The sequence below is a fragment of the Xenopus tropicalis genome, chromosome 1 (assembly GCF_000004195.4).
Source record: "Xenopus tropicalis strain Nigerian chromosome 1, UCB_Xtro_10.0, whole genome shotgun sequence".
Classification (NCBI taxonomy): Eukaryota; Metazoa; Chordata; class Amphibia; order Anura; family Pipidae; genus Xenopus; species Xenopus tropicalis.
The window spans coordinates 201,693,696-201,719,812 of record NC_030677.2 but is presented as its reverse complement, the minus strand read 5'-3'; the positions used below and the strand labels follow the sequence as shown (position 1 = coordinate 201,719,812).

General features: G+C 47.0%; 1 non-coding gene across 1 annotated transcript; it reads left to right on the top strand.

Annotated features, from left to right (window-relative positions):
* The first annotated feature begins 19,717 nt into the window (after positions 1-19,717).
* On the top strand, positions 19,718-19,786 carry mir122 (microRNA mir-122). The gene has a single exon (NR_049568.1). It is a non-coding gene; the product is annotated as a microRNA mir-122 (primary transcript).
* The last annotated feature ends 6,331 nt before the right edge of the window (positions 19,787-26,117 follow it).

Below are 26,117 nucleotides of genomic sequence, written 5' to 3'. Positions count from 1 at the left end.
CCTCTGGTACCACTAACTTCTGATTTTGCCCCAATAAAGCTCTAAATGCCCAAACGAGTCAGGGACATAGCAAGCCAATCCCTTGCAGTCATTGTTGGCCCTTCTGCTTAGGGTCAATAGCATCCCAGCTGCCCCTGGACTTTAACTCCCAGCATTCTTTGCCGGACCTTGCAGGTCATTCCCGGCTGGATCTCTTGGGTGTAGGAAACTAGGCATTTGGTTACGGGCAGGGCGGCATATTTTGGGCACCTTGTCTGCCATTGCTCTGCCTACAATAATGTCTGTGCTTGTACCCTCCCTGGCTGAGCAGCCCCATGTTCCTCTGCAGGTTCTTAGTAACAGTGACCCCAGGCCCAATGGGAATAAGAAGCAGCAACAAAAAGAAAGGAAGGAATTGAACTAAAAAAAGGTGCACTTACCCTTTACCCATATATAGAGCAGAAATGCCCGGCCTGCAGCCCTATGGCACCCAACAGCAGCCAGCTTTCCCTGCATAGTGGGGGGGTTATACAACCAATTTGCCCCCCATTCAGGGGCTTCGTTATAGAAAATGATGGTGCAGTAGGTTCCACAGGAGTCTGTGAAGCCATAAAACTCTTGGGGGGGCACACACAGCCTGCAGGCCCCTAGTTGGACAGTGGTACTATACAGCATGATTTTGACCTCAGTGAATATTTTGAGATTGGGCCACTAAATCAGCCTTGTGACTCTTGGGGCAAAGTAATTAAAGGGACAGACATGTCATCAGCTTCGCCTGAGAATAATTCTAATAGCCCCACACAGAATGGCAGAGCAATGTTGAGCTGCCCCCGCTCCTCTAGCCGATATCTGTTTATGAGCAGAATGTGGAACAGTGTGTACCTTCCCCACAGATATCAGCCTCTATGGGTTCCACTATGGGCTCCTCTATGGGCTACAATATGGGCTCCACTATGGGCTGCTCTCTGGGCTCCACTATGGGCTCCTCTATGGGCTCCACTATGGGCTCCTCTCTGGGCTCCTCTATGGGCTCCACTATGGGCTCCTTTCTGGGCTCCACTATGGGCTCCTCTCTGGGCTCCACTATGGGCTCCTCCATGGGCTCCACTATGGGCTCCACTATGGGCTCCTCTCTGGGCTCCAATATGGGTTCTACTATGGGCTCCTCTCTGGGCTCCACTATGGGCTCCTCTATGGGCTTCACTATGGGCTCCTCTCTGGGCTCCTCTATGGGCTCCACTATGGGCTCCTCTCTGGGCTCCAATATGGGCTCCACTATGGGCTCCTCTATGGGCTCCTCTCTGGGCTCCACTATGGGCTCCTCTATGGGCTCTAGTATGGGCTCCTCTCTGGGCTCCACTATGGGCTCCTCTATAGGCTCCACTATGGGCTCCACTATGGGCTCCTCTATGGGTTCCACTATGGGCTCCACTATGGGCTCCACTATGGGCTCCTCTCTGGACACCTCTCTAGGCTTCTCTCTGGCCTCCCCTATGGGCTCCTCTCTGGGCTCCACTATGGGCTCCTTTCTGGGCTCCACTATGGGCTCCTCTCTGGGCTCTGGGCTCCACTATGGGCTCTTATCTGGGCTCCTCTCTGGGCTCCACTATGGTCTCCTCTCTGGGCTCCTCTCTAGGCTCCCGTCTGGCCTCCACTATGGTGTCCTTTCTGGGCTCCTCTCTAGGCTCCTCTCTGGCCTCCACTATGGTCTCCTTTCTGGGCTCCTCTCTGGCCTCTACTATGGTCTCCTTTCTGGGCTCAACTATGGTCTCCTTTCTGAGCTCCTCTCTGGGCTCCACTATGGGCTCCTCTCTTAGCTCCTCTCTGGGCTCCACTATGGGCTCCTCTCTGAGCTCCTCTCTGGGCTCCACTATGGGCTCCTCTCTGAGCTCCTCTCTGGGCTCCACTATGGGCTTCTCTCTTAGCTCCTCTCTGAGCTCCTCTCTGGGCTCCTCTATGGGCTCCACTATGGGCTCCTCTCTGGGCTCCACTATGGGCTCCACTATGGGCTCCTCTCTGGGCTCCACTATGGGCTCCTCTCTGGGCTCCACTATGGGCTCCTCTCTGGGCTCCACTATGGGCTCCTCTATGGGCTCCACTATGGGCTCCTCTCTGGGCTCCTCTATGGGCTCCACTATGGGCTCCTCTCTGGGCTCCACTATGGGCTCCCCTCTGGGCTCCACTATGGGCTCCTCTCTGGGCTCCACTATGGGCTCCTCTATGGGCTCCTCTCTGGGCTCCACTATGGGCTCCTCTATGGGCTCCTTTCTGGGCTCCTCTATGGGCTCCTCTCTGGGCTCCACTATGGGCTCCTCTATGGGCTCCTCTCTGGGCTCCACTATGGGCTCCTCTCTGGGCTCCACTATGGGCTCCACTATGGGCTCCACTATGGGCTCCTCTATGGGCTCCATTGCCAAAATCCGGCCCTTTCTTTCTACTGTAACAGCTAGGCTGCTCATGCATGCCCTCATCCTATCCCGACTTGACTACTGTAACCTGCTGCTAACCGGCCTCCCTAAGTCCCATCTTTCCCCCCTACAGTCTATATTAAACACTGCTGCCAGAATTCTCCTCCTCTCATCCAGGAGAGTTCAGGCCCTTCCCCTGCTAAAGGCCTTATCATGGCTTCCTGTTAAACAAAGAATAGTTTACAAACTCCTTCTCTTAACCTTCAAAGCCCTCCATGCCTCTGCTCCTCACTACATCTCTTCCCTGGTGTCTCCGTACGTTCCTGGCCGACTCCTTCGTTCCTCGCAGAGCAACCGTTTGGTTGCGCCCCCCACTACTACTGCTGCTTCCTGCCTTAAATCCTTCTGCCTGGCTGCCCCTTACATTGGGAATGCCCTCCCTGATTTCCTCCGGAGAGAATCCTCCCTCAGTCTTTTTAAAACTAAACTTAAAGACTACCTTATGGAGCACTCGCCCAGCACCTGATCTGGAAACTGGCACTTATACTGTAATATCACCCACTGTGACCTATAGCACTTATATTTGCCTATTTGTGTCTGTTAGTTACCCCTCCCATATAGATTGTAAGCTCTACGGGGCAGGGACCTCCTTCATCTTGTGTTTCTGACTCTTATTGCAACTGTACCTTGTATTTATTTGTATTTATTGTTGTACTTTGTATTTATCCATTATCTTTAACCCCCCTGTCTGTATTAATGAATTCTACTGTACAGCGCTGCGTACATAAGTAGCGCTTTATAAATAAAGATATACATACATACATACATACACTATGGGCTCCTCTATGGGTTCCATTATGGGCTCCACTATGGGCTCCACTATGGGCTCCTCTCTGGACTCCTCTCTAGGCTTCTCTCTGGCCTCCCCTATGGGCTCCTCTCTGGGCTCCACTATGGGCTCCTTTCTGGGCTCCACTATGGGCTCCTCTCTGGGCACTGGGCTCCACTATGGGCTCTTATCTGGGCTCCTCTTTGGGCTGCACTATGGTCTCCTCTCTGGGCTCCTCTCTAGGCTCCTCTCTGGCCTCCACTATGGTGTCCTTTCTGGGCTCCTCTCTAGGCTCCTCTCTGGCCTCCACTATGGTCTCCTTTCTGGGCTCCTCTCTGGCCTCTACTATGGTCTCCTTTCTGGGCTCAACTATGGTCTCCTTTCTGAGCTCCTCTCTGGGCTCCACTATGGGCTCCTCTCTGAGCTCCTCTCTGGGCTCCACTATGGGCTCCTCTCTGAGCTCCTCTCTGGGCTCCACTATGGGCTCCTCTCTGAGCTCCTCTCTGGGCTCCACTATGGGCTTCTCTCTTAGTTCCTCTCTGAGCTCCTCTATGGGCTCCACTATGGGCTCCTCTCTGGGCTCCTCTATGGGCTCCACTATGGGCTCCTCTCTGGGCTCCACTATGGGCTCCTTTCTGGGCTCCACTATGGGCTCCTCTCTGGGCTCCACTATGGGCTCCTCTCTGGGCTCCACTATGGGCTCCTCTATGGGCTCCACTATGGGCTCCTCTATGGGCTCCAATATGGGCTCCACTATGGGCTCCTCTATGGGCTCCTCTCTGGGCTCCACTATGGGCTCCTCTATGGGCTCCACTATGGGCTCCTCTCTGGGCTCCTCTATGGGCTCCACTATGGGCTCCTCTCTGGGCCCCAATATGGGCTCCTCTATGGGCTCCTCTATGGGCTCCTCTCTGGGCTCCACTATGGGCTCCTCTATGGGCTCCACTATGGGCTCCACTATGGGCTCCTCTATGGGCTCCACTATGGGCTCCTCTATGGGCTCCACTATGGGCTCCTCTATGGGTTCCACTATGGGCTCCACTATGGGCTCCTCTCTGGACTCCTCTCTAGGCTTCTCTCTGGCCTCCACTATGGGCTCCTCTCTGGGCTCCACTATGGGCTCATTTCTGGGCTCCACTATGGGCTCCTCTCTGGGCTCTGGGCTCCACTATGGGCTCTTATCTGGGCTCCTCTCTGGGCTCCACTATGGTCTCCTCTCCGGGCTCCTCTCTAGGCTCCTCTCTGGCCTCCACTATGGTGTCCTTTCTGGGCTAATCTCTAGGCTCCTCTCTGGCCTCCACTATGGGCTCCTCTCTGGGCTCCTCTATGGGCTCCTCTCTGGGCTCCACTATGGGCTCTTTTCTGGGCTCCACTTTGGGCTCCTCTCTGGGCTCCACTATGGGCTCCTCTATGGGCTCCACTATGGGCTCCAATATGGGCTCCACTATGGGCTCCTCTATGGGCTCCTCTCTGGGCTCCACTATGGGCTCCTCTATGGGCTCCTCTATGGGCTCCACTATGGGCTCCTTTCTGGGCTCCACTATGGGCTCCTCTCTGGGCTCTGGGCTCCACTATGGGCTCTTATCTGGGCTCCTCTCTGGGCTCCACTATGGTCTCCTCTCCGGGCTCCTCTCTAGGCTCCTCTCTGGCCTCCACTATGGTGTCCTTTCTGGGCTAATCTCTAGGCTCCTCTCTGGCCTCCACTATGGTCTCCTTTCTGTGCTCCTCTCTGGCCTCCACTAGGGTCTCCTCTCTGACCTCTACTATGGTCTCCTTTCTGGGCTCAACTATGGCCTCCTTTCTGAGCTCCTCTCTGGGCTCCACTATGGGCTCTTCTCTGAGCTCCTCTCTGAGCTCCTCTCTGAGCTCCTCTCTGGGCTCCTCTATGGGCTCCACTATGGGCTTCTCTCTGAGCTCCTCTATGGGCTCCTCTCTGGGCTCCACAATGGGCTCCTCTATAGGCTCCACTATGGGCTCCACTATGGGCTCCTCTATGGGTTCCACTATGGGCTCCACTAGGGGCTCCTCTCTGGACTCCTCTCTAGGCTTCTCTCTGGCCTCCACTATGGGCTCCTCTCTGGGCTCCACTATGGGCTCCTTTCTGGGCTCCACTATGGGCTCCTCTCTGGGCTCCACTATGGGCTCTTATCTGGGCTCCTCTCTGAGCTCCTCTCTAGGCTTCACTGTGGGCTCCTCTCTGAGCTCCTCTCTGGGCTCCACTATGGGCTCCTCTCTGAGCTCCTCTCTTGGCTCCACTATGGGCTCCTCTCTGAGCTCCTCTCTGAGCTCCTCTCTGAGCTCCTCTCTGGGCTCCTCTATGGGCTCCACTATGGGCTTCTCTCTGAGCTCCTCTATGGGCTCCTCTCTGGGCTCCACAATGGGCTCCTCTATAGGCTCCACTATGGGCTCCACTATGGGCTCCTCTATGGGTTCCACTATGGGCTCCACTAGGGGCTCCTCTCTGGACTCCTCTCTAGGCTTCTCTCTGGCCTCCACTATGGGCTCCTCTCTGGGCTCCACTATGGGCTCCTTTCTGGGCTCCACTATGGGCTCCTCTCTGGGCTCCACTATGGGCTCTTATCTGGGCTCCTCTCTGGGCTCCACTATGGTCTCCTCTCTGGGCTCCTCTCTAGCCTCCACTATGGTGTCCTTTCTGGGCTCCTCTCTAGGCTCCTCTCTGGCCTCCACTATGGTCTCCTTTCTGGGCTCCTCTCTGGCCTCCACTAGGGTCTCCTCTCTGGCCTCTACTATGGTCTCCTTTCTGGGCTCAACTATGGTCTCCTCTCTGGGCTCCACTATGGGCTCCTCTCTGAGCTCCTCTCTGGGCTCACTATGGGCTCCTCTCTGAGCTCCTCTCTGGCCTCCACTATGGTCTCCTTTCTGGGCTCCTCTCTGGCCTCCACTAGGGTCTCCTCTCTGGCCTCTACTATGGTCTCCTTTCTGGGCTCAACTATGGTCTCCTCTCTGGGCTCCACTATGGGCTCCTCTCTGAGCTCCTCTCTGGGCTCCACTATGGGCTCCTCTCTGAGCTCCTCTCTGGGCTCCACTATGGGCTCCTCTCTGGGCTCCTCTCTGGGCTCCTCTATGGGCTTCTCTCTGAGCCCCTCGATGGGATCCACTATGGGCTTCTCTCTGAGCTCCTCTATGGGCTCCTCTCTGGGCTCCACAATGGGCTCCTCTATGGACTCCTGTCTGAGCTGTATAGAGAATAAACATTTAACCTGCTGTACCATGTACTATGCTTGTCTGGCAGTTCTAACAGCCATATCAGTGGGGGAGAGAATGGGGAATCCTGTGGGGAACAGATATGTATAAGGGTATAATGGAATGATATTGCTGAATATTAAATAAAATTGTTTGGAAATACAACATTCCTGTGGCTGGTTTTTATTCGAGTGTCATGTGATCAATGTACATACGGATGGTCGCTGGGGGTGCATTTCACGAGGGGGACACACAAGGGCTAGTTTATGAGGAGCCAATAAGCTGCCTGTAGATTTTGCAGGGGGAGAATCCCCTGAATTCAAAGAACCAGGTCAGGACACTTTGTCTCAGCTCGTCGTGGCCTTTAATAAATGACTCGGTGCCCACTTACCCCGGGCACTGCCAGTAACTGCGGCTCCCAGGGCACCCGTTGGTTAAACGAAGCCGATACAGGAGTGCAGAGGGCACCGCGTGTGTTTGGATAAGGAGAACCTGACCCCTTCACTCTGCCATTTTACTGTTTAAACTGAGTCTGCCCGTGTAGCAACATCCGGCCAAAGTCCGGCTTATCTGTAGCAACGCTGGGCACCCTGGCACCTCTCCTGCGCCACTCAGGGCCAGGGTCACTGACAAGTGGGCTCCATATACACAGGGGGTCTGGGGGCCGGGCAACACGTAAATCAGGGGCATGTGGAACTGTAACTTCCAGCAACCCACTTATATACCAGGCAAATCTACTGTATTATAACCAATGGCTCTGTAGCCAAGCAGTGACTCTGGGATGTTTAACTGTTAATATACATTGAAATACAGGTATGGGATCCATTATCCAGAAAGCTCAGGACCTGGGGTTTTCTGCATAAGGGATCTTTCTGTAATAAACCCAATAGGGCTGTTCTGCCCCCAATAAGGGGTAATTATATCTTAGTTGGGATCAAGTACAGGTACTGTTTTATTATTACAGAGAAAAGGGAATCATTTAACCATTAAATAAACCCAATAGGGCTGTTCTGCCCCAATAAGGGGTAATTATATCTTAGTTGGGATCAAGTACAGGTACTGTTTTATTATTACAGAGAAAAGGGAATCATTTAACCATGAAATAAACCCAATAGGGCTGTTCTGCCCCCAATAAGGGGTAATTATATCTTAGTTGAGATCAAGTACAGGTACTGTTTTATTATTACAGAGAAAAGGGAATCAGTTTTAACAGTTTTAATTGTTCGCTAATAATGGAGTCTATGGGGGATGCACTTTCCTGTAATTTAGAGCTTTCTGGATAGCAGCACATTTTATATCTCAGGTGCATCACTTTACATTCATGTGAAGTCAGACTTACTGGCCTATAATTGCCAGGCTAAGATCTCAATCCCTTTTTAAATATAGAAATCACATCAGCTTTCCTCCAATCCATAGGCACCAAACCAGATGAAAGCGAGTCTGAGAAAATCAGAAATAGATCTGTACCCAAGGGATGTATTCCATCTGGCCCAGGGGTCAGTATCGTTACAGTCAAATCCGCAGCCCATTGAGAAGCATAAGTACTGCTCTTTAGCTTAGAGTCTAACAAAGACTTCAGTTGGGGAAACTGAGGGGTTTGTTTATACAGATGCTTCGCAGTGGCATCTGATTTGTTTTGATTGTGCTCGGAAGAAACAGTAAAAGTAGAATGTGACTTTACTTTCACTGCCAGACTTGCCGCTAGGGCAGGGTTAGATTTAGAGAGCAGTGAATCAGATACAGTAGAATGGGCCCCAGCTGGACACAACTATGGAATCAAAAATGTCCAACCTGTGACCCTTTTAGCTTTGCTGGGATGCAGGGAGTTGTGGTTTAACAACAGCTGGAGGGCCGCAGGATAGGCTTCCCCTGCAAGAATGAGACAAAACAAAACAACTGGCACACAGGGCAGCAATAAGTCATTTGTAGTCTCACTAATTATGGTTTATGGCCAGGGGGCACCTCCTTTATGGCTGGCATTGGCAACTAGCCATTCTGCTGGATGCTATTTGCCCCCAGTGCAGGAGGGGTTCCAAGGTATTAATTCTACTAATTCCCATTAGTGTAAAACCCTTAAAGTGATACACACATACTAAGAGACACAAAGAGGCTCAGCGGGAAGGTAAAAGTGCAGCCTCAGGCTGCCGCCAGTCACCACATCGGAAAATTCCCTTCCATTCCCGGGGAGATAAGGGACATGACATGCCCTGGGAGAGACTCCGCTCTCTAAACAAAAGGAAGAACTTTAAACTGTGTACAAGTGTTAATCAGTAGCCGCTGGGAGTCAGATCGATGTGGGTATTGGGACCAAGCGCAACGCTGCTACATGCAGGCCCAGGGCCCGTTGTGTTCTTGGGGCCTTCTGCCAAGTGCTGCCAGGGGGTCATGTAATAATGAGAGTTGTAGTTCAGCATAAACTCTGCATTTTGGATGACAGAGAGCAAGTGCAGGTAGGCGCCAATGTGGAACAACACAGCCGTTTGCACCCAGTGTATTCCTGTTACACAAATGCTCAGAAACAAACAAATAAACGTCCGATATCCAATTAGTGAATTGCAGCTTCCTGAATCCTCTCTGTGTAAAATCTGATACAATATTTAAGCTCTCTTTGGCCACAGCTCTCCTGTCCTTGTAACAAGTCTCCCAAGAGTAACAAAGATCCTTTATAACTATAACTCAGTAGTAGAACTACAGCCGGGAGCAGGATGGCAATACTAACTTGAAAATGTTTGGAAAAGCCTCCCTGCCCATCATCTAGCCTTGGACGATCACCCATAAATGCTGCAGTGAGTTTCCCCCGTGACCCATTTATTCTGTCATTTCCAAAGCTCCCCATAGGCCTGCACTGGTCATAGGCTATATTAGCATTAGCCATTTGGGCCAATTAGCCACCTTAAAGGGGTAGTAAACCCTGCTGTACTGCTCAACCAAGCTTTACTCTGCTGTTGCTGGACTACAAAACCCGAGAATAATGTAACATATAATGAAGGTTGAGGCATTGCTGGGAGATGTAGTCAAGCAACATCAAGGTTGTATTCTTAAAGCAATATTGCACAATTAAACTTTCCCCCAATTCTCCAGGGCCCGCGGCTGCATTATAATGCAAGAAATCCCCCAATGAGAATCCCAGCTGATCTGTATATATCCGGCTCCATGTTCTCTGTTCCTGCAATTGGAGTTGGGAGCATTAAGCTCAGTTTCCCAGCACTGAACAAGTCTGTCAGTACATTATTACAGTATATGTAAGTAAGTGTTATGGGAAATAGGGCAGGAGAGAAGGTCAGACATTTAAAATTAGGTGGTTCCCAGAGGTATTGGAGTTGGAGATGGTTACCCTAAACCAGGGATCCCCAAACTTTTATACCCGTGAGCCACATTCAAATGGAAAAAGGGTTGGGAGCAACACAAGCACCATAAAAGTTCCTGGGGGTGCCAATAAGGGCTGTGATTGGCTAATTGGTAGCCCCTATGTGGGCTGGCTGCCTATAGAAGGCTCTGTTTGGCTCAACACTGTGTTTTATGCAACCAAAACTTGCCCCCAAGCCAGAAATTCAAAAATAACTCCCTGGTTTGGGGGCACTGAGAGCAACATCCAAGGGGTTGGGGAGCGACATGTTGCCCCAGAGCCACTGGTTGGGGATCACTGCCCTAGACCTATGGCCTCATGAATGAGTAAATAATGTAGCCAATTTGGGCAATTTCAATCTGCTTTTGGGGTCCACATGATCCAACATTTTGACTGGAATCTGCTTGGAAGCTACCAGGTTACTTAGACTTGCCCCTGCACCTACAGGCACTGAAACCCCATAGGGCACCCTATATCCATGGGCTTCTCAGCCTCTATTGTTATGCCCTTAGTGGTATTACCTTAGGATTTGGGGGGATACCAGCTGCCAGATTAACTATGACCCTTTTTACTCTTTTTTGAGCCAGAAAGCTACAAGCAAAACACATCAAAGCTGCAAGCAATGGGCATTTTATCTCCTATAAACTTACTGCTGGGCAATGTTTGCAACATCGGTTATCTCTGAGCACTTGGGGGGAAAGGTGCCCTGCTGCCCAGGCTATCTCTCATCCCCTCTTATCTGCACTTGCGTCCTCTGTTTAAATAGCTCGATTAGGAAACACGACCAAAGGACTTCGGGTCATAGTCTGATGAACTTCTGGGCAGCTCTTTGCTCAAACCAGTCGGGAAGCAGCTTTGACCTTCATTTGATAATGGGAGACCTGAAAACAAAAGCAAATACAGACCCACAAAGGCTGAGCCAGCAGTATTATGTACGGTTGTGCTACATCCTAGAAAGCCCCTAAAAATGGAACGTTGTTGCTCATTCAAGGAAATGCGTAGGCTGGAAAGTCTAGTACTAGTCACACTTTCCTATAAAATGCAGTTATTTTGCCCTCCAGTTGCAGTTGTGAGTCTCGCCCTATCAGACAGACCAGGGCTCCTTAACTCTATCCATATTCATATATGTTTGCAGTCAAACATTTCAGCCCTTGTGCAAAGGACAAAAGGAACAGAAAGGTGACACTGTCGGCAAAAGTCTCAGCGCCCAACAATCCTACGTCCGGTTGTTGCACAGGGGCTGATGTTGTACACAAGGAGCAGGAAACCAGAGGAGCCGCACAGAGGCCTATGCCATTAATCAAAGCAAGGAAAAGTGCCCAAGCTTTAGGAGAGGACCCCATTTAGGTCATTGTCATGGCGACTAGACCACTTAAAGTGTGTATATTTCAGCTGTAATGAAAAATGCATAACTGCAATGGGTTGGCTGGGACTAGAGACTCCACACAGCAGTAGGTTACAGTAGTCTATATTAGAAGGGCTTCTGTGAATATTTTGGTTGCCTTGTGTGAGAAAGGGTTGAATACAAAGCCAAAAATAAAGGCACAAAAGGACCAGTAGTAAACAAAACACTCACCGACCTTCAGCATAGGGTGCATAAAGCAGAAAGACCTTCAGCATAGGGTGCATAAAGCAGAAAGACCTTCAGCATAGGGTGCATAAAGCAGAAAGACCTTCAGCATAGGGTGCATAAAGCAGAAAGACCTTCAGCATAGGGTGCATAAAGCAGAAAGACCTTCAGCATAGGGTGCATAAAGCAAAAGACCTTCAGCATAGGGTGCATAAAGCAGAAAGACCTTCAGCATAGGGTGCATAAAGCAGAAAGACCTTCAGCATAGGGTGCATAAAGCAAAAGACCTTCAGCATAGGGTGCATAAAGCAGAAAGACCTTCAGCATAGGGTGCATAAAGCAAAAGACCTTCAGCATAGGGTGCATAAAGCAGAAAGACCTTCAGCATAGAGTGCATAAAGCAAAAGACCTTCAGCATAGGGTGCATAAAGCAACAAGACCTTCAGCATAGGGTGCATAAAGCAGAAAGACCTTCAGCATAGGGTGCATAAAGCAGAAAGACCTTAAGCATGGGGTGCATAAAACAGAAAGACCTTCAGCATAGGGTGCATAAAGCAGAAAGACCTTCAGCATAGGGTGCATAAAGCAGAAAGACCTTCAGCATAGGGTGCATAAAGCAACAAGACCTTCAGCATAGGGTGCATAAAGCAGAAAGACCTTCAGCATAGGGTGCATAAAGCAGAAAGACCTTCAGCATAGGGTGCATAAAGCAAAAGACCTTCAGCATAGGGTGCATAAAGCAGAAAGACCTTCAGCATGGGGTGCATAAAACAGAAAGACCTTCAGCATAGGGTGCATAAAGCAGAAAGACCTTCAGCATAGGGTGCATAAAGCAGAAAGACCTTCAGCATAGGGTGCATAAAGCAGAAAGACCTTCAGCATGGGGTGCATAAAACAGAAAGACCTTCAGCATAGGGTGCATAAAGCAGAAAGACCTTCAGCATAGGGTGCATAAAGCAGAAAGACCTTCAGCATAGGGTGCATAAAGCAAAAGACCTTCAGCATAGGGTGCATAAAGCAGAAAGACCTTCAGCATAGGGTGCATAAAGCAAAAGACCTTCAGCATAGGGTGCATAAAGCAACAAGACCTTCAGCATAGGGTGCATAAAGCAGAAAGACCTTCAGCATAGGGTGCATAAAGCAAAAGACCTTCAGCATAGGGTGCATAAAGCAGAAAGACCTTCAGCATGGGGTGCATAAAACAGAAAGACCTTCAGCATAGGGTGCATAAAGCAGAAAGACCTTCAGCATAGGGTGCATAAAGCAGAAAGACCTTCAGCATAGGGTGCATAAAGCAGAAAGACCTTCAGCATAGGGTGCATAAAGCAAAAGACCTTCAGCATAGGGTGCATAAAGCAGAAAGACCTTCAGCATAGGGTGCATAAAGCAGAAAGACCTTCAGCATAGGGTGCATAAAGCAAAAGACCTTCAGCATAGGGTGCATAAAGCAAAAGACCTTCAGCATATGGTGCATAAAGCAGAAAGACCTTCAGCATAGGGTGCATAAAGCAGAAAGACCTTCAGCATAGGGTGCATAAAGCAGAAAGACCTTCAGCATAGGGTGCATAAAGCAGAAAGACCTTCAGCATAGGGTGCATAAAGCAGAAAGACCTTAAGCATAGGGTGCATAAAGCAGAAAGACCTTCAGCATAGGGTGCATAAAGCAAAAGACCTTCAGCATAGGGTGCATAAAGCAGAAAGACCTTCAGCATAGGGTGCATAAAGCAGAAAGACCTTCAGCATAGGGTGCATCAGAAGACCTTCAGCATAGGGTGCATAAAGCAGGAAAGACCTTCAAGCATAGGGTGCATAAAGCAGAAAGACCTTCAGCATAGGGTGCATAAAGCAAAAGACCTTCAGCATAGGGTGCATAAAGCAGAAAGACCTTCAGCATAGGGTGCATAAAGCAGAAAGACCTTCAGCATAGGGTGCATAAAGCAAAAGACCTTCAGCATAGGGTGCATAAAGCAGAAAGACCTTCAGCATAGGGTGCATAAAGCAGAAAGACCTTCAGCATAGGGTGCATAAAGCAGAAAGACCTTCAGCATAGGGTGCATAAAGCAACAAGACCTTCAGCATAGGGTGCATAAAGCAGAAAGACCTTCAGCATAGGGTGCATAAAGCAGAAAGACCTTCAGCATAGGGTGCATAAAGCAACAAGACCTTCAGCATAGGGTGCATAAAGCAACAAGACCTTCAGCATAGGGTGCATAAAGCAACAAGACCTTCAGCATAGGGTGCATAAAGCAGAAAGACCTTCAGCATAGGGTGCATAAAGCAGAAAGACCTTCAGCATAGGGTGCATAAAGCAGAAAGAACCAGGGGCATAAGCAGAAAGACCTTCAGCATAGGGTGCATAAAGCAACAAGACCTTCAGCATAGGGTGCATAAAGCAACAAGACCTTCAGCATAGGGTGCATAAAGCCAACAAGACCTTCAGCATTAGGGTGCATAAAGCAGAAAGACCTTCAGCATGGGGTGCATAAGCAGAAAGACCTTCAGCATAGGTGCATAAAGCAGAAAGACCTTCAGCATAGGGTGCATAAAGCAGAAAGACCTTCAGCATAGGGTGCATAAAGCAAACAGACCTTCAGCATAGGGTGGCATAAAGCAAAAGACCTTCAGCATAGGGTGCATGAAGCAACAAGACCTTCAGCATAGGGTGCATAAAGCAGAAGACCTTCAGCATGGGGTGCATAAAGCAGAAAGACCTTCAGCATAGGGGTGCATAAAGCAGAAAGACTTCAGCATAGGGTGCATAAAGCAGAAAGACCTTCAGCATAGGGTGCATAAAGCAACAAGACCTTCAGCATAGGGTGCATAAAGCAGAAAGACCTTCAGCATAGGGTGCATAAAGCAAAGACCTTCAGCATAGGGTGCATAAAGCAACAAGACCTTCAGCATAGGGTGCATTAAAGCAACAAGACCTTTAGCATAGGGTGCATAAAGCAACAAGACCTTCAGCATAGGGTGCATAAAGCAAAAAGACCTTCAGCATAGGGTGCATAAAGCAGAAAGACCTTCAGCATGGGGTGCATAAAGCAGAAAGACCTTCAGCATAGGGTGCATAAAGCAGAAAGACCTTCAGCATAGGGTGCATAAAGCAACAAGACCTTCAGCATAGGGTGCATAAAGCAGAAAGACCTTTCAGCATAGGGTGCATAAAGCAAAAGACCTTCAGCATAGGGTGCATTAAAGCAACAAGACCTTCAGCATAGGGTGCATAAAGCAGAAAGACCTTCAGCATAGGGTGCATAAAGCAGAAAGACCTTCAGCATAGGGTGCATAAAGCAACAAGACCTTCAGCATAGGGTGCATAAAGCAACAAGACCTTCAGCATAGGGTGCATAAAGCAGAAAGACCTTCAGCATAGGGTGCATAAAGCAGAAAGACCTTCAGCATAGGGTGCATAAAGCAGAAAGACCTTCAGCATAGGGTGCATAAAGCAGAAAGACCTTCAGCATAGGGTGCATAAAGCAGAAGACCTCAGCAGGGGCATAAGCAAACCTTCAGCATGGGGTGCATAAAGCAGAAAGACCTTCAGCATAGGGTGCATAAAGCAACAAGACCTTCAGCATAGGGTGCATAAAGCAACAAGACCTTCAGCATAGGGTGCATAAAGCAAAAAGACCTTCAGCATAGGGTGCATAAAGCAACAAGACCTTCAGCATGGGGTGCATAAAGCAAAAAGACCTTCAGCATGGGGTGCATAAAGCAACAAGACCTTCAGCATAGGGTGCATAAAACAAACAGACCTTCAGCATAGGGTGCATAAAGCAACAAGACCTTCAGCATAGGGTGCATAAAGCAACAAGACCTTCAGCATAGGGTGCATAAAGCAACAAGACCTTCAGCATAGGGTGCATAAAGCAACAAGACCTTCAGCATAGGGTGCATAAAGCAACAAGACCTTCAGCATAGGGTGCATAAAGCAAAAGACCTTCAGCATAGGGTGCATAAAGCAACAAGACCTTCAGCATAGGGTGCATAAAGCAACAAGACCTTCAGCATAGGGTGCATAAAGCAACAAGACCTTCAGCATAGGGTGCATAAAGCAACAAGACCTTCAGCATAGGGTGCATAAAGCAACAAGACCTTCAGCATAGGGTGCATAAAGCAGAAAGACCTTCAGCATAGGATGCATAAAGCAGAAAGACCTTCAGCATAGGGTGCATAAAGCAGAAAGACCTTCAGCATAGGGTGCATAAAGCAACAAGACCTTCAGCATAGGGTGCATAAAGCAACAAGACCTTCAGCATAGGGTGCATAAAGCAACAAGACCTTCAGCATAGGGTGCATAAAGCAGAAAGACCTTCAGCATAGGGTGCATAAAGCAGAAAGACCTTCAGCATAGGGTGCATAAAGCAGAAAGACCTTCAGCATAGGGTGCATAAAGCAGAAAGACCTTCAGCATAGGGTGCATAAAGCAAACAGACCTTCAGCATAGGGTGCATAAAGCAAAAGACCTTCAGCATAGGGTGCATAAAGCAACAAGACCTTCAGCATAGGGTGCATAAAGCAGAAAGACCTTCAGCATAGGGTGCATAAAGCAGAAAGACCTTCAGCATAGGGTGCATAAAGCAGAAAGACCTTCAGCATAGGGTGCATAAAGCAGAAAGACCTTCAGCATAGGGTGCATAAAGCAACAAGACCTTCAGCATAGGGTGCATAAAGCAGAAAGACCTTCAGCATAGGGTGCATAAAGCAAAAGACCTTCAGCATAGGGTGCATAAAGCAACAAGACCTTCAGCATAGGGTGCATAAAGCAACAAGACCTTTAGCATAGGGTGCATAAAGCAACAAGACCTTCAGCATAGGGTGCATAAAGCAACAAGACCTTCAGCATAGGGTGCATAAAGCAAAAGACCTTCAGCATAGGGTGCATAAAGCAGAAAGACCTTCAGCATAGGGTGCATAAAGCAAAAAGACCTTCAGCATAGGGTGCATAAAGCAACAAGACCTTCAGCATAGGGTGCATAAAGCAAAAAGACCTTCAGCATAGGGTGCATAAAGCAGAAAGACCTTCAGCATAGGGTGCATAAAGCAAAAAGACCTTCAGCATAGGGTGCATAAAGCAGAAAGACCTTCAGCATAGGGTGCATAAAGCAGAAAGCATCAACCACCATATAGGCACTCAGGAAACTCCACAGGGTTCACAAAAAATATTTAAAAGTAAAGAAGACTTTATTCACATTATATTAAAATATCTCATTTTAATGAGACATGCATAAATATTCTTACATATCAACATATCTGCAACAAAATTGCTCAAAACTATTAAACTGAGATCCAATGTTATGCTCCCAGGTTCTACTGATTCATCTGCTGATTGCACTGGGTAACCGCACACTCTGGGGCCCCACTGTGACAGACTGGACCTCTTAGGGGCCACCAGACAGGTTAATGCTAAAGACATTCAAAGCTATTAGATATAGACAGGTATAGGACCTGTTATCCAGAATGCATAAGAGGTTTTTAATTAAATAAACCCAATAGGGCTGTTCTGCCCCAATAAGGGGGTAATTATATCTTAGTTGGGATCAAGTACAGGTACTGTTTTATTATTACAGAGAAAAGGGAATCATTTAACCATTAAATAAACCCAATAGGGCTGTTCTGCCCCAATAAGGGGTAATTATATCTTAGTTGGGATCAAGTACAGGTACTGTTTTATTATTACAGAGAAAAGGGAATCATTTAACCATTAAATAAACCCAATAGGGCTGTTCTGCCCCAATAAGGGGTAATTATATCTTAGTTGGGATCAAGTACAGGTACTGTTTTATTATTACAGAGAAAAGGGAATCATTTAACCATGAAATAAACCCAATAGGGCTGTTCTGCCCCAATAAGGGGTAATTATATCTTAGTTGGGATCAAGTACAGGTACTGTTTTATTATTACAGAGAAAAGGGAATCATTTAACCATGAAATAAACCCAATAGGGCTGTTCTGCCCCAATAAGGGGTAATTATATCTTAGTTGGGATCAAGTACAGGTACTGTTTTATTATTACAGAGAAAAGGGAATCATTTAAAAAAAATTTAATTATTTAAATAAAATAGAGTCTATGGGCGATGGCCTCCAGTTTCCATGACTGTATATGATTAGTTTGGTGGGATAAGAATGGGTTGTTGGTAACTGATCTAGGATTGGGCCCACCAGGAGATATATAGGCCCCCCTGATTGATTGGGCAACATTTACATTTTTCTTTTTTTTTTTTAATGGAATTGAATGATCCAGTCTGTCAAACAGTAGCTGTAAAAGTTTGTTTCACAAGTTTATGATGAAATTTCTGGGAAACCAGTCTTTTCTTAAATAAAAATAACCCCCTTTATATGAAAAGTAAAAAGGGGAAAGTGAAGTAAAATAAGCAATAAATATACATTTGCCATAGGAGCTTACAGTCTAACCTATGCGGTTCCTGAGCGCTGATACTGACTATTTACAGACTCTTTAAAAAAGGACAAAAATGCAAAAAAAAAAAAAATGTAAATAGGCGGCTGAATGTGGGTGGAGTCAGGACGAGTCTGTTAATCAATATTTTAATGTGACATCAGAAAGAGAAAGGATTGTTTGCTTAAAAGTTCTGGTTTCCATAAAGGCCGACGGGCAATTCCCTGACTGTGAGATCCCAGCAATGTCCCACAGGGCAGAGACTTTCTCTTCAGTTTCAAAGAAAGTGTTTTGTTAGAAACCATCAATTCTACCTGCGCCGAAGCCCCTTCCGCTCATACGGTAAGAACCCCCCTATTCCTGCAGCTTGGTCTCTTCCACTCCCTTAGCTTTACTCATAATATAGAGGGGAAAGGGGGGTATTTCTGGGTGTCTTTTTATGCTCCCCAATATTATAAATATTATATATTTCAAAGTCATATTTAGCCGTTTCCAAGCACTCTAAGTGCCATAAATTCGGGGGAAAAATTTTTTTATATTTTTTTCACATAAATAGGCTAATGTAGGCCATAAGACTATTATTGTAATTATTTGTGATGCCGAAAACCCATTAGAAAATCACAAAATGATCTAAAATTTAGAAAAACGCTGACTTACTATCTATTTTACCATGAATTTTAAAAAAAAGAAATACGGAGAGCGCCAATACGAACGTATTTTATTGCAAGATAAATGATAAAATCTAGTGCAAATAGTTAATTTTATTTTTAGATGAATTTAAAAAAAACAAGGAATATCAAAAACACCAGTTTTAAAGAAATGTACGTATATTTTAGAAATTAACCAATGTAAAATGCAAACATTAGATGGGATTGCTTATTGTGTGCACCGAGATATCCATGGATATTTCTATATTATACATACAGGTTGGAGCTGCCATATTGTTTCATTTAAACAGTTCCTATACAGTGTGAGGGTTTTTGAAGGCTCAGAACATTCCTTCTGTTTCTATGTTTATACCCAGCACAGTAAGTGCTATATGTCCGTATGATAAAATAATGACTCCTGCTGTATCCATTTCTGGCAATTTTTATTAGTGTTCGATGTTTCCTATTTATATATATATATATATATAATTTCATAAAATTGCCTATTTTAATAATACCATGAAACTGCTTTATTTTTCCTTATAATAAAGGGAAACTTGAATTTTGAAAGTCTGCAAAATGCAAGAAAATAAAATATAAACCAACTTTTCAGCAGAGTTATTTGTAAATGTCGCTGCTACTGAATGTCTGCCCCCGGCTGTTCCCTGCACTGCTGGTTCTGACGCTTGAATCAATGTACCAGAAGGCACCGTGGGAATTCCCGGCCAAAGGGGAACTGGCGTCGGACTGATTGTTTCATGAGTCAGAATCAGCAGTGTATAAGAGAATGATACACTTAAAACCATTGAATTTTACCCTCATTGAAATGAATAAGAAATCCGATTTTGTGCCAGAGGCCGTGCCATGGACTTGGTATGAAAGCAGCCAATAAAACCACAGGGCTCAGGGAGTGTCTGTCCGGCTGATGTGACTGCCATACACTGTGTGTTTTCCATACTTTTCTATGCCAGTATTGTACAGTGTAGGCCACTCTGGCTCCGTGTATTTACCCTGCCACAAGCCCGACACTCAGCAGCCATATTCCTGTATCTGCCTTGGGATCTACTGAGAGTTGGTTTAAGACCAAAATGTGGGACTGCCCCCCCCATGGGGTAGAAGGTCAGTCAGTGAGCAATATGACAGTTAGTGCCCATTCTACTCATAATTATGTCTCTATAGGAGGGAGACTGTACTGCCAGTGGCTTCATATAGACATAACCATTGTATGAGGCAGTGTGTATATATCAGCAGCTTGGGGGGCTCATTATTCCTGTGTTTTTCTCTTGCAGAATCGGAAGTGGAACTGATCTACATTCTGATCGGGAGTCGGACTGCTGGAGCTATGGAGTGTGACAATGGTGTTTGTGTCAGAGCTATCAAACGCCATTATCACACTAATGAGCTACTGCAGGCACACTCACTCACTGGCTGTAGGCTCACTCGCTCGCTGGCCGTAGGCTCACTCGCTCGCTGGCCGTAAGGCTCACTCGCTCGCTGGCCGTAAGGCTCACTCGCTCGCTGGCCGTAAGGCTCACTCGCTCGCTGGCCGTAGGCTCACTCGCTCGCTGGCCGTAGGCTCACTCGCTCGCTGGCCGTAGGCTCACTCGCTCGCTGGCCGTAGGCTCACTCGCTCGCTGGCCGTAGGCTCACTCGCTCGCTGGCCGTAGGCTCACTCGCTCGCTGGCCGTAGGCTCACTCGCTCGCTGGCCGTAGGCTCACTCACTCACTGGCATCAATTCAAGAGGCCCCAGGTGCAAACATTTTAGCCTATAGTATTCTCTGTTATTTAGTGTATTTTTGCCACATTAACAAAAACAACATATAATTTCACTTTGATATAATTCCCCTGCGGTTCTGCTCCAGTACCGGTAGGGTACGAAATGTGTAAGGCGGCATTTTTAGGGGTTTGTATGCTTTTAATAATGATTTTTGAATAATGTGAGTTTTGATCTTTTGGATTTTGCTGTTTGGCTTGCCCTTTAAATCTGGGGGCAGTGTCCCATTCACTTTGGCTCATTTTGACTGGCCATTGAGGATCCTTCTTTTGCTATAGTATAAAACGTTCCTGCCAGGGAGGAAACAGCCATTTCTTTATTCAGCTTTATTCTGTTATTGCATCTGTCCATCTCTTTCTACTCTGTATTTCAGATAATAAAGGCAAATTCAATGCTAGTGTTTGTCTGCCATGTGTTTCCCTGAAGCCCCCGGTACAGAGAGCAGCATTACATTGCAGGGTGCGTGTATCATACGTGTGAGTGAGAGCTGGGAGTATTACTGTAATGGGGCCCTCGTCATGTATGTATGTATATGTTTATTTATAAAGTGCTACTTATGTACGCAGCGCTGTACAGTAGAATACATTAATACAAACCCCCTATTATTAAGATAATAATAGATAAATACACAGTATAACAATAAATACAAATAAATACAAGATACAGTTGCAATAATTTAAGAGTCAAAGACACAAGAGGATGGAGGTCATGGCAGTTACCATGTTCCTCACCTATGGGCCTTGGGTTCACGCTGCGTCCTGGCCAACGTGGGGGACCTCTATCCCTCTCCAGCCGTACCTGTACTCAAAACCTAGGTATGAGCCCATCTGGATGTGCTGAGGGTCAACCCAAGGCTCAATCCTATCCAACTGGGGGATTAAACAGATTGTTCTGCTGAGGGATCGGTTCAGTCTTCCATAAGCGCCAGTAGCCTGTGTATGCAGTCCCTGCTTCAGGCTGTTATAGGGGCCAATATACAGTATATACTCTCACATACTATCAGCAACATGTGGGGGAAATGAATGGAACCCATGAAGTATGGAGTATGGCATTAGTGCATTCCTTTCATCTTCTCTCAACTTTACCCTAAATGCTTATTGACATTCACTAAACTGTTGGTCGAGAGGTCCCTGTAATTATTATTATTATTAACATTTATTTATACCAATGTACCGTATAATGTACCCATGACATTATAAGGCATAAAGAGTCCAACTAAAGGAGGCCATACACGGGCAGATCTGAGCAGCTGATCCAGCAGCCTATGTGCCCATGTACGGGGCCCTTCAAAAGATCTACCCCATTGATGTCAGGCAGGTTTCATTTTCCCATAGGATTGAGGGCCACATTAGCCCATTCACGTGGTCCATAACCCGACAGCCTGTTTCCCTGTCATTATTAGCTGAACTTTGGCTCTAGGGCTAAATGATTGGATAAGCCCAATATCTCTCACCTTGGGTGGGCACATCGATGAAAGACCAGCTCGTTACGTGACCTCACCAAATGAGCCGATCTAATAATGTGTGACCAAAGCAGAAGGAACAAAGTAACACAAAAGTATAGGACAGACTTAACAAAGTGTGAACTGAAGCATGGAGCCCCACTAATCAGTCAGAGGATAAAATAACACAGTTAAAGCCTGTGCACTTATTATACTGATATATAAAAACATGGTATATATGTGGCCACAATGCACAATTGCTCTAAAAGCCTCTTGGACTTGTAGTTCTTGTACCGCCCACTGGGGGGCAATGAGGTGTTTTTCTCCCTGGACCCATAGCGGATTCCTATCTGCCAGAATATTGCTTTATCACCAGCAGGGTTGGAAATTTACTGCCCACGAGGATATTGATCATTTCACTAGGAAGGGATTACAGGCTGCAGAGACAGTTGTGCCCTTTTTTCCTTGCAACAGTATCCCTAGGCATTGGGGATGAACATATAGAACAGGAAAAATACAAGAATAAACATCTATTTGGAACTGGTCAGTCTAGCACAGACTGCAGCTTTATTGCTGCTAGTAGTACAGCCATCAGATCTACTATGGGGCCGGACAAGTGGTGTTTCCATAATAAAGGTGGCATGGCGTGGCATCACAGGAGCCTGTACATTTAATGGGCACGTTTATAAAGTGATGTAGAATTATACACAATACACATTCGTAGCTCACAGGTTAACACAATGGCTATGGGAAGCAGCATGTCTGTCCCTTGGTACCCTCTGCACTGCTGGCACTGACTGTTCAAACAATGTACCAGGAGATGTCTGATTAACAGACCTGTAATGACGCATAAAAGGCAGTATTGGAAATGGCAGGGGGAGTGCTGCCCTGTTTCAGGAGTCAGAACCAGCAGTGCAGGAAAGGGCAAACAAATACTGCTTGTAACCAAAATGATATTAAATAATGAATAGGCATAGAGAAGAGGCTAAACTACGACTGGGCCATGGGATCGCAATGGGATTGGGTCACTTAGTTCTGACCGGGGTTTACACTCCATTTGCACTGTTTAACTATTTTTTGAATACTCTAAAAACGGGCATTTTTAGTGGGCGCTGGTAGAACCTGATTGCACTCTGATACTGCATTAGACTCCATAGTGTCCCTGTGTCTCTGGGAAGTACTGGGGCCGGGGGGTTTGGGGGGTAGGAGAGCCGGAAGGATAATGAGATGGGGAAGGTGCAGGAGAGGTTATTATAAAGGTGCAGAGATGGGGAAGGGGAAGGCGTGGGTGTTGATAGGTGCCATAAGAACATACACTGCCTTCACAGCTACTGATGCTTTACAAAAAAATGTCATTTTGGTTTAAACTACAGTGTGGATTAAAGCAACTTGCTTTCCTATAATGGGCTGAGTTGCAAAAGTCACAGAAATGACATGCACTTTATTAAAGGTCGCCAAGCAAGCGGATCTTCACCCGATATCCCCACCTATGGGTGGGCGACATAGGGGAGTGTGTAGGTAAAAAAAAAAAATTTGATCGTTTGGCCCTGGGGCCAAATGATCGAATTATATTGGCGGCAATGGGGCAGTCCATTCGGGGACCGCATCAATGAGCCGGTATTGTCCCCACTCCGACTGAATTTTCTAACCTGGCCGATCGATATCTGCCCAATTTCAGGCCAGATATCGGTCGGCCAGGCTCCTCGTTCATGCCCCTACATGGGCCGATAAGCTGCCGAATCAGTCCAAGGGACCGATAACGGCAGTTATTATGGGCCCGTGTATGGGGACCTTAAGGCTGTGGCTGGAGTAGGGGGTGGTTGGCGTAGGAGGAGCTGATGTAGAGGAGCTGGGGCACAATGGCCTGACTGTAGATGGGGCTAGTTTGATTTTGCTGTCAACTAAGGACCACCTCTATGCGCTGATGTACTCCACGTCCCAACAGCCTGCCTAGCAACATATATGATCTGATAGATGGTCCAAGGGCCAAATGATGGGCCTGATATCCTTAATTGGTGAACATATGGGTGGCTGGGGGTGTGGCTTATATAGGGGGGGGTTAGTGTAGGGTGTGGCCAGTGCAGGGGAGCTGATGAATGTGGGGTGGATAGAAATGTGCTTGGTGAAGGGGGTGGTTGGTGCCAAGGGCTGCTATAGGGTGTGGTTGGTGCCAAGGGGCTGCTATAGGGTGTGGTTGGTGCCAAGGGGCTGCTATTGGGGGTGCTTGGTGCCAAGGGGCTGCTATTGGGGGTGGTTGGTGCCAAGGGGCTGCTATAGGGGGTGGTTGGTGCCAAGGGGCTGCTATAGGGGGTGGTTGGTGTCAAGGGGCTGCTATAGGGGGTGGTTGGTGCCAAGGGGCTGCTATAGGAGGTGGTTGGTGTCAAGGGGCTGCTGTAGGGGGTGGTTGGTGTAAAGGGGCTGCTATAGGGGGTGGTTTGTGCAAGGGGCTGCTATAGGGGGTGGTTGGTGCCAAGGGCTGCTATAGTGGGTGGTTGGTTGGTGCCAAGGGGCTGCTATAGGGGGTGGTTGGTGTAAAGGGGCTGCTATAGGGGGTGGTTGGTGCCAAGGGGCTGCTATAGGGGGTGGCTTGTGCCAAGGGGCTGCTATAGGGGGTGGTTTGTGCCAAGGGGCTGCTATAGGGGGTGGTTTGTGCCAGGGGCTGCTATAGGGGGTGGTTGGTTGGTGCCAAGGGGCTACTATAGGGGGTGGTTGGTGCCAAGGGGCTGCTATAGGGGGTGGTTGGTGCAAAGAGAACTGATGGTGGTGGGAGGTATAGTGTAGTGCCAAGGCTTTGTCCTTTTTGACCAGTGACCCAATGAGCCATTTATTCAGAATTACTTTTTAATAGGCAAAAACCTTATGTTTTTAGTACATATCTGCAGCTAAAAATCACTCAGATCATATGTAAACATGTCAACTGCCCGGCATCCTAATGAAAAAGGCTCCTACATTGAAAGAATAAATCATCGTTTGCTTCAATGAAACGTAACAAGAGACAGACAGACGGAACGACAGGACAAAAAGGTGCAAATATCTGGGAAACACTCTGACATGTGCAAGGCTATGCCCCGCCCCCAGCGGCACAGAGGGGCCTAACGAATAAGAAGTCACGGTTCCACTTCAGGAAATTATACAATCCCTCTGTCTGGGTGCATCTTGGGTTCTGTTGGGTGCCACGTGGATTATGCCAATGGATTATTTGCAGATAAGAGTGGGAGTTGCTATTACTGGGGGGCTGCCGAGCTGCAGAACAGCACCCCTAGTGGCTATAGGCTGTATAGCTATGACAACTGGTGCAACAGGGGAAAGCAGAATGAGAGTGTGCACTTATATATAATATTGCACATACAGTAAGCAATGTTATTAGTGAACTCCTAAAGCTGAAGTAGGAGAAGCACCATTAAATGGGCCAGTACTGGCGCTAACACTAAGGCAAGACTTAAGGCTTCATATTTGGGGGCTCCAGTCGGTGCTGCCACGTTGCATACATAAATGGGGACGGCTGTTGCAAAATTGAAACATCTTAGAAGCAAGAAGCACAGTGCAATAACAGGCATGCTTTGCTTCAGGCTTTAGCCCCTTATAGATGTGCCATCCTGGGATGGGCAGTAACATTCCCTCCAGCTTTACAGCTCCGCAACCCATTGTGGCCTCACTCCGATACACCATGAACACTTTAGCCTGCATGCACGATAGATAGATAGATAGATAGATGATAGATAGATAAATAGATAGATAGATAGATAGATAGATAGATGATAGATAGATAGATAGAAAGAGAGAGATAGATAGAGAGAGAGAGAGAGAGAGAGAGAGAGAGAGAGAGATAGATAGATAGATAGATAGATAGATAGATAGATAGATAGATAGATAGATAGATAGATAGATTGGTAGGTGTGGGTTAGGTGTGCTGGGTTTACTTGGATGGGTTGAACTTGATGGACACTGGTCTTTTTTCAACCCTATGTAACTATGTAACTATGATAGATATAGAGAGAGATAGGTAGATAGATAGATAGATAGAAAGAGAGAGAGAGAGAGAGAGAGGTAGATAGATAGATAGAGAGAGAGAGAGAGAGAGAGAGAGAGAGAGAGATAGATGATAGATAGATAGATAGATAGATAGATAGATAGATGATAGATAGATAGATAGATAGATACATAGATAGATAATAGATAGATAGATAGATAGATAGATAGATAGAAAGAGAGAGAGAGAGAGAGAGAGAGGTAGATAGATAGATAGAGAGAGAGAGATAGATGATAGATAGATAGATAGATAGATAGATAGATAGATAGATAGATGATAGATAGATAGATAGATAGATACATAGATAGATAATAGATAGATACATAGATAGATAATAGATAGATAGATAGATAGTTAAATAGATAGATATAGAGAGAGATAGGTAGATAGATAGAGAGAGAGAGAGAGAGAGAGAGAGAGAGAGATGATAGATAGATGATAGATAGATAGATAGATAGATAGATAGATAGATAGATAGATAGATCGATAGA